The following is an 8,612-nucleotide window of genomic DNA, read 5'->3' as shown; positions in this document are numbered from 1 at the left end:
TATGTGCCTTCTCGGCTTCTAACGCTCGCACGGCGGGTTCCATAGCAGGCTTCCTCGATGGGTCTTCGACTCCGCTACGGGCTCCGGCACCCTCACCGCCTCACGTGGTGCCTCGCTCCATGCTGCCGGCTTCCTCGAGGAGTCGAGGCTCCGGCTGCGGGCTGCTCTGGTTGCTGCGCTATGCTGTATGAAGGCGGCGATGCTGTTGTAGCCGTAGGAAGGACGGAAGGGGCCGCGATGTCGATGAAGCTAACTCTTGATTTTTTCTGTATAGATTGATCGTGCGGTTGAGATATGCATAAAAATGAAAATGTGTGTGACTAAATGCCAGTTCAGTTCACCACGTGCTATGGGAACTAGAAACATAGAAGTGTTTCCTTCCTATTTTTTCTCCTTGGAAACTCAAATAGGCAGCTGCATGTAAATTACTAAATTCAGACGCGAGATCATTTCAACCAGCTAATACTCACCATTATACACTATCGGAGACGGCTTCTTTGTCGAGTGTCCTAGACTTTGCCGAGTGTTTTTTATCGGGTACTCGATAAAGAGGCCGTTTGCTGAGTGCCAGATAGAAAGCACTCGGCAAACAAATGGCACTCGGCAAAAAGGTGGTTTGCCGAGTGCCGAACACTCGGCAAAGAATAACACTCGGCAAAGATTAGGTTTGCCGAGTGTCAAACAATAACACTTAGCAAAGGGCCACCGCCGTTAACGGCCGGCAGCCGCCGTTAATCCTTTGCCGAGTGTCTTCTCCTGACACTCGGCAAAGAGGCTTCTTTGTCGAGTGTCATTTTTTTTTGACACTCGGCAAACCATATTTTTTTTTTACTTTTGACCTCCAAACTTTTTCTGCAGTCCTCAGACAATACCTGGTACTCCATGTTCCAACGTGACACATTTCTCAGATTTTTCTATATTTCTTTAATTTATTTCATTTAATTGAATTTTCTTGGATAATTCAAATTATAACTGCTAGTCATTCGAATAATGAAAAAAATGAATGGAAAAATGATATGCATGTTATTTAGTATAATGTGAGGCCACATCCAGGAACAGACAACCAATTTCGAACATCTTGTTCACAAAATATGACCACGAACTTGCGGTCGAGTTGTTTTTAAATTCTATAAAAAGCAAACGAAGTCCGAAAATCATGAAACTTGTCAAGATGTCAAGATATCATATGTGGAGGCTGTGATAAAAAAATTAAGGAGGTTTCGCGCAAGTTATCACGTACGATGCTTGCAAACCGAAGTCGGCCTCTTCACGAAACCGCCCCGGCCTGTGCCCGCGCCGCCGCGCCAGCCCCGCCGCCGCCGCCCCCGCCCGCGTCGCCCCCCGTGCCGTGCCGTCGGAGAAGGAGGAGAGAGAGGAGGAGGAGGAGAGGAGAGGAGGAAGAAGGAGGAAGAGAAGGAGGAGGAAGAAGAAGAAGGAGGCGCCAGCCCCGCCGCCACCTCCGCCCCCGCCCGCGCTGTCCCCAGCGCTTCCCCAGCCGTCGCCTTGTCCACCGGCGCCCTGGCCCCTTCACCACCGCTGCCCTACGACGCCCACTAGGTATGCCCTACCGTTGTCATCGTCGTAGTATTACTAGTAGTTGCGGTAGTAGTAGTGGTAGAGTAGCAGTGGTGGTAGTCGCAGGAGTGGTTGTGACATTGTTATATATATGTGGTTGGATATAATCTTGTGCATGTCGGTCATCGTACCATTCATATATATGTGCATGTCGGCCATCGTGCAGTTAGTTTTCTTGCATATTTTGGAAACCTCACCGTGCAGGGGAGGTGCTGTCGAAATTTTGTATTGACAGTTTTATGTTTCTTTTTTTTGTAGAGAAGAGCCCGTCGGAGCGGAGCCGGAGCACCTCGGCGACCCCGATCGCCTTCATCGCCGCTGCGGGTCTGCCTGCACCGCGTCGCCTCACCACTACACCGACCCGCCACGGCCCCGCTAGCCTGACTCCACCGCCACCCTAGGTATAACCCCTCTTTCCGTATCATGGTCGTAGATCACGTAACCCAGTTAGGCGTCTCCCGTTCGAAAGAGATACGGTTGAAAATATGCAGATATTTCTATATCTAAAACCGTATCTATTTCGAATTATCTATGTTTTTTGGACAGCCCGCGGATGCGTAGGTGGGGTTAGTTTTCATGGTCTGCTCAGATCTGAGACAGAGTTTCATCATCATCTCCCTGTTGTTCTCCGGATACACACTCTCCCTGACAGGATGTGTATTTAGAGAACAGCGGGGATGTGCTGCCGAAATTCTGTCTCGGATAGGAGTAGAGCATGGAAACTAACCCCACATACGCATCCTCGCATGGGATTAGGACCTATCCTCACCTATTAGATAGTAGGAACATCGTGTAGATGCAATTGATGTTTGTATTACTCGTCGCTATATATGTTAGAGGATGGATTACTATGAGTGGATGTACATGGGCCGCACACAAGTCAGGGTTAGGTCACTAATGAGTGGATTGACAAGACCGATGCTTTCTTGGAACGGGCATTTGGCATGGCTGCTAAAGGAGTGAGTAAAATTTGTTGTCCCTGCAGCAAATGTGCAAACAGAAAAAGACAAACGAAGAAGGTCATGGGAGAACATCTTTGGAAGAATGGAATTATGGCAGACTATACCCGGTGGGTCTACCATGGTGAAGCCGATCGTATGAGAGAAGAGGTGGTGAGACCACGCGTCGAGGATTATGATGTTGATGCCGGGGTAGCAGACATGTTAAATGACTATCACGAGGCATAGTTCGTTGAAGGACGTACGGAGGAGGAGCCAGAGGCAACTGCAAAGGTGTTCTACGCCATGTTTGCCGCGGCACAGAAACCCCTTCATGGCCAGACAAAGGTTTCTCAACTGGATGTCATTGGACGCATAATGGCGTTAAAGTCCCAGTATAGCCTAAGTCGAGACGCCTTTGATGGTATGTTGACAGTTATTGGCAGCCTGCTTTCGGAGGGTCACCTTCTGCCAAAGAGCATGCACGAGTCATAGAAACTCCTTCGTGCACTTAAGATGTCGTATGCGCAGATACATGCTTGCCCGAAGGGGTGCGTCCTATTTAGGAAAGAATACGTGGAAGCAAAGTACTGTCCAAAGTATAAATCCTCTAAGTTCCTGGAGGTAGATTCTGGTGATAGCCAAAAGAGGCAGCTTGACATTCCCGTGACAATCCTACGGCACCTTCCGTTCATACCGAGGATCCAACGGCTATAGATGACCGAGGAATCTACGAAACAGATAACATGGCACAAAAATGGTAAACTATACAATCCTGACAGGATGGTACATGCATCCGATGGTGAAGCATGGACCCACTTTGGTGGCATTCATCATGAGAAAGCTAAAGAGGCTCATAATGTACGTGTTGCACTGGCAACAGATGGGTTCAATCCTTATGGAATGATGGCTGCCCCATACACATGTTGGCCCATGTTCGTTATCCCCCTCAATCTCCCCCCGGCGTATGCTTTCAACGACAGAATGTATTCTTATCGTTGATAATTCCTGGACACCCGGGGAATAATATGGGTATGTTCATGGAGCCTATGATTGATGAATTGGTCCGTGCTTGGGAGGAAGGGGTATGGACATACGACCGAGCTACAAAGAAAAACTTTGAAATGCATGTTTGGTACCACTACTCCCTGCATGACTTCCTGGTGTATGGGATATTCTGCGTCTGGTGTGTTCATGGGAAGTTTCCATGTCCAGTATGTAAGGAAGGTCTGAGGTTCATTTGGTTGCAGAAGGGTGATAAGTATTCATCGTTTGACAAACATCGGCAATTCCTCCCTCTTGACCATGCATTCAGACGAGACATCAAGAACTTTACGAAAGGTGTCATAGTGACAGACCCTACACCACCGATAATGACTGGTGCCGCGGTTCATGAATAGATAGATGGTCTCGTGGTCAATCCAGAAGGTGGTTTTGTGGGATATGGAGAGCAACATATGTGGACTCATAAGTCGGGCTTGACTCGACTCCCCTATTTTGATGACCTTCTTCTTCCACACAACATTTATGTAATGCACACTGAAAAGAATGTCGCCGAGGCACTTTGGGCAACAATCATGGACATTCCTAACAAGTCAAAGGACAATGTTAAGGCTAGAGTGGATCTGGCAACGTTATGCGATAGACCAAATCAACATATGAAGCCTCCTAGTCGCGGCAAGACATGGAGAAGGCCTAAGACCGATTTTGTCTTGAGCAAGCCCTAAAGGAGGGAAGTACTAGAATGGATGTAGACGTTAATGTTCTCTGATGGATATGCAGCTAATCTGAGGAGGAGAGTGAACTTATCTACTATGCGAGTTTTAGGGATGAAGAGTCATGACTACCACATATGGATTGAGTGGCTTCTTCCGGCGATGGCTTGAGGCTATGTCCCTGAGCATGTCTGGCTAGTGCTAGCAGAGTTGAGCTATTTCTTTCACGTGCATAATCCACCCCCTCGTTACAATGCTAGAAAAAATGAATCGAACCTCAGCCTTTTCTGAGGGCAACTCGGAAGCGCAAGTGCATCGACCCCCAAGACCTTGAATCATGAAGAGTGGTGCCATATCATGCTATACGTGTTGACCAACCTTGATGATGTGGCGCCATACATGCAGTAAGTTCTCAACGAACTTGTTAAATATGTCGTTACTATTCTGCATCCAACCCCTTGTTTCTCGTTGGTACAGGGAAGAGGCCGACTTCGGTTTGCAAGCATCGTACGTGACAACTTGCGTGAAACCTCCTCAATTTTTTTATCACAGCCTCCACATATGATATCTTGACATCTTGATAAGTTTCATGATTTTCAGACTTCTTTTGCTTTTTATAGAATTTAAAAACAACTCGACCGCAAGTTCGTGGTCATGTTTCGTGAACAAGATGTTCGAAATTGGTGGCCTGTTCCTAGATACGGCCTCACATTATACTAAATAACATGAATATCATTTTCCATTCATTTTTTTCATTATTCGAATGACTAGCAGTTATAATTTGAATTATCCAAGAAAATTTAATTAAATAAAATAAATTAAAGAAATATAGAAAAAGTCCAAGAAATGTGCCACATTGGAACATGGAGTACCAGGTAAGTACCAGGTATTGTCTGACGACTGCAGAAAAAGTTTAGAGGTCAAAAGTAAAAAAAAAAATATGGTTTGCCGAGTGTCAAAAAATGACACTCGGGAAAGAAGCCTCTTTGCCGAGTGTCAGGAGAAGACACTCGGCAAAGGATTAACGGCGGCTGCCGGCCGTTAACGGCGGCGGCCCTTTGCCAAGTGTTATTGTTTGACACTCGGCAAACCTGGTCTTTGCCGAGTGTTATTCTTTGCCGAGTGTTCGGCACTCGGCAAACCACCTTTTTGCCGAGTGCTTTCTCTCTGGCACTCGGCAAACAGCCTCTTTACCGAGTGCCCGATAAAAAACACTCGACAAAGTCTGAGACACTCGGCAAAGAAGCCGTCTCCGGTAGTGCGGCTGCATTCGGCCTAACTAGTAACACAAGTGTGTTTCACATGGACCTTAGGTCTGAAAAGCTAGGCCTAAGTTGTGAATTTAGCATGATGACAGCAAACTCACTCTACCTATTTGATCAAGAACGGATGGCTCTCAGTCGGCAACAAACACAACCGTCCTTAATGGCCTAATACACATGATATCCCATCGAAGGACTTGAAGAAAAGAACACAGTGGGCGAAAACGAATCTAGGCTTATATATAGTTGGACTTTGTCATTATGGGTTTTTTGTAGGCAATTAGTTGATCATAAAATCCAACAATGTTAGTGAAGTTCTGGCTAGCCATGGGAGAGACATAGGAGCAATTCGGACCACTTTTCATTGGGTGGAAGGGATGACAGATGGAAGAAACGCTCCTGGCTTTAATATTAGGTACAGATGAAGAATATATTATTAGCTAGGATGTACTATATATCAACATTTGATGACCATAGGCCCTCCCACCACTACGGGATAAGTAGCTTTGCCGAGTGCCAGGGGCACTCGGTAAAGTCTTTGCCGAGTGTAACACTCGGCATACAACACACGGCATTAATTTGTCGGCAAACTTTTTTATCGAGCACTCGGCAAATAGTTTGCCGAGTGTCAATAAACACTCGGCAAAAATAAACTCTCGGCAAAAAAATGTTAACGGGATGGCACGGTGACGATGATTTTGTCGAGTGCACGACGGAAAAACACTCGACAAAGTTTCTCAAGTTTGTTGAGCGTCCGAACTAAAACACTCGGCGAAGTTCCTATACTTTACCGAGTGTTAAGACCAAAACACTCGGCAAAGTTCATATACTTTACCGAGTGTTAAGACCAAAACACTCGGCAAAGTTTCCAAACTTTGCCGAGTGTCCAGCCTAAAACACTCGGCAAAGTTTAGACACTTTACCAAGTGTCACGCTCAAAACACTTGGCAAACAAGCACGCAACGACCAGATTTTATGATCACTTTGCCGGGTGTCCATTTGAATACACTCGGCAAAGAAGGTTCCCAGATAACAGAAAATGGCCTCTTCGCCGAGTGTGTTTCCTTGACACTCGGCAACTCCTCTCTTTGTCGAGTGTTACACTCGGCAAAGCGACTAAGACCCTCCTTTTTTACTAATCTGTCACGTATAACGGACCCCTCTCAATTCACAATAAACCATCACAATTCACAATAAAACATCATCACAGACATAATTATGTCACAATCATAATAAACCATCATCATAATTGACAATAAACCATCATCACAAGTCACAATAAACCATCATCACAATTTACAATAAACCATCATCACAAGTCACAACTAAGTCACAATAAGCCACAAATGCAAATGTAATCACTGCGGAGGCCCTTGGAACCTTTACGACAAATCCGAGTCTTGAAACTGATTATTTGATGTTGCCGATTGATTCTGCACAAAAGAGAAGTATTCGAAACAGTGTTAGCTTCCTTTTTAAGTTGCAGGAAAATGATAATAGATTAACACTCCCATAATTCTCTCTGCTCATTTTTATCTATGTACTACGTTATTTCTTGTTTACAGTGCTGCATGCATTAAGCTTCAAGAATACCAAACTGCAAAGGCTGCTCTTGAGTTGGGTTCTTCCTATGCATCAGGCAATGTGGCAGCGGTAAAACAGGTGAGGTGAGCACGGGTTAAAAATTTTAATTTAGGGGGTGTTTAGATCCCACCCAAAATCCAAAATTTTCCAAGATTTTCCGTCACATCGAATCTTGCGGCACATGCATGGAGCAATAAATATAGGTAAAAAGAACAACTAATTGCACAGTTTGCCCGTAATTGACGAGACGAATCTTTTAAGCCTAAATAGTTCATAATTGGATAATTTTTGTCAAATACAAACGAAAGTGCTACAGTGTCCATTTTCCAAACTGGAAGGGATCTAAACACCCCCTTAATGATGCGAGGAACAACAGCAAACTCCAGGGCTGCATGGCCGAGTGACCGTCAAAGCAAAACTGCTCGCTGTAACCGGCTGACGACGGCGAGCATTCAGAATGGTCAATGAAATAAATACACGTACTGTACTAGTACTGGACATCCAGACTGACAGCTTGGTCGTATTGGACATTTCGGACATTTTTATATTGTGCATAGATGACATTTTAAAATACTGAAAGTACAGCCTCCTGATTATAGGATGATGTTTAATTTTTCTTAAAAAAAGGATATTCAGATCAGGGACCTCTTGCATGGAGTACAGTTGGCAGTATATATTTTCATAGCTGGCGTGTGCAGGATTCCAGGTACTAGTGTGTGTCTGACAAGGCACTGTTAATGGTGACTACTCCTAATTAACTAGTGTTATCTAGCAAGGTTAGAGCAGGGACCTCCTGATCATAGGTCATAAGCCCACATAAGTTTGCCCTGTTTGCTTCGTACACACAAATCACTATTGCACTTAACATCTGAAGCAAGTAAAGCTCCGTCAGGGTGGAGCCCACATAACCAAGAACGTGTCCCATGGAGCTCAAGTCCTCGGCCTCAACAAGAAGATAAGCAAGCAACAAACACTTCCTTTCACCACTTGCCTCTGCTTTCTTCACCCAAGAAGATCAGCACAACAGAGCAAGCACGAAGCTGTTTCTTGCAGCAACTATCCACATCACTATTTCGGACATTTTTACCACTTTACCATCTGCTGCTGCTGCTTCAGCTGCTTTGTCTCAAGACGGTCAGCAGATCCCAACCAGCTGTCCAGCCAACACTTCCTCCTCTCACCATCATGCCATCCAGATCCAGGTACTAAATTACTAGACTATTTTTTTTTTGTTAACCAGGCCAGTAGTATGTATACTCTCGTCACAAAAACTAGCATTGACTCTTACATCATGACTCATGAGCTATATCAGCACAGCTAGCTAGCTGGTCCAGCTTCTAGCAAAGCTAGCATGCATTCCATTTGGATCATGCTTTTGTGTGATGATGAGCAAGCATGCAACACCCTAATTCTTTTAAGTCCGTGTCTTGAGGCTAACATCTAAAGTTATCTAAGTCAAAGTATTCAATCTGCAGTATAAGGTGTCAAGTGACTCACAGGAGTGGTTGTGGGTGGCTGAAGTGAAGGGAATAGCATCG

This window comes from Miscanthus floridulus, chromosome 2 (assembly GCF_019320115.1).
Source record: "Miscanthus floridulus cultivar M001 chromosome 2, ASM1932011v1, whole genome shotgun sequence".
Taxonomy (NCBI): Eukaryota; Viridiplantae; Streptophyta; class Magnoliopsida; order Poales; family Poaceae; genus Miscanthus; species Miscanthus floridulus.
Note: the sequence above shows the minus strand (reverse complement) of the source record.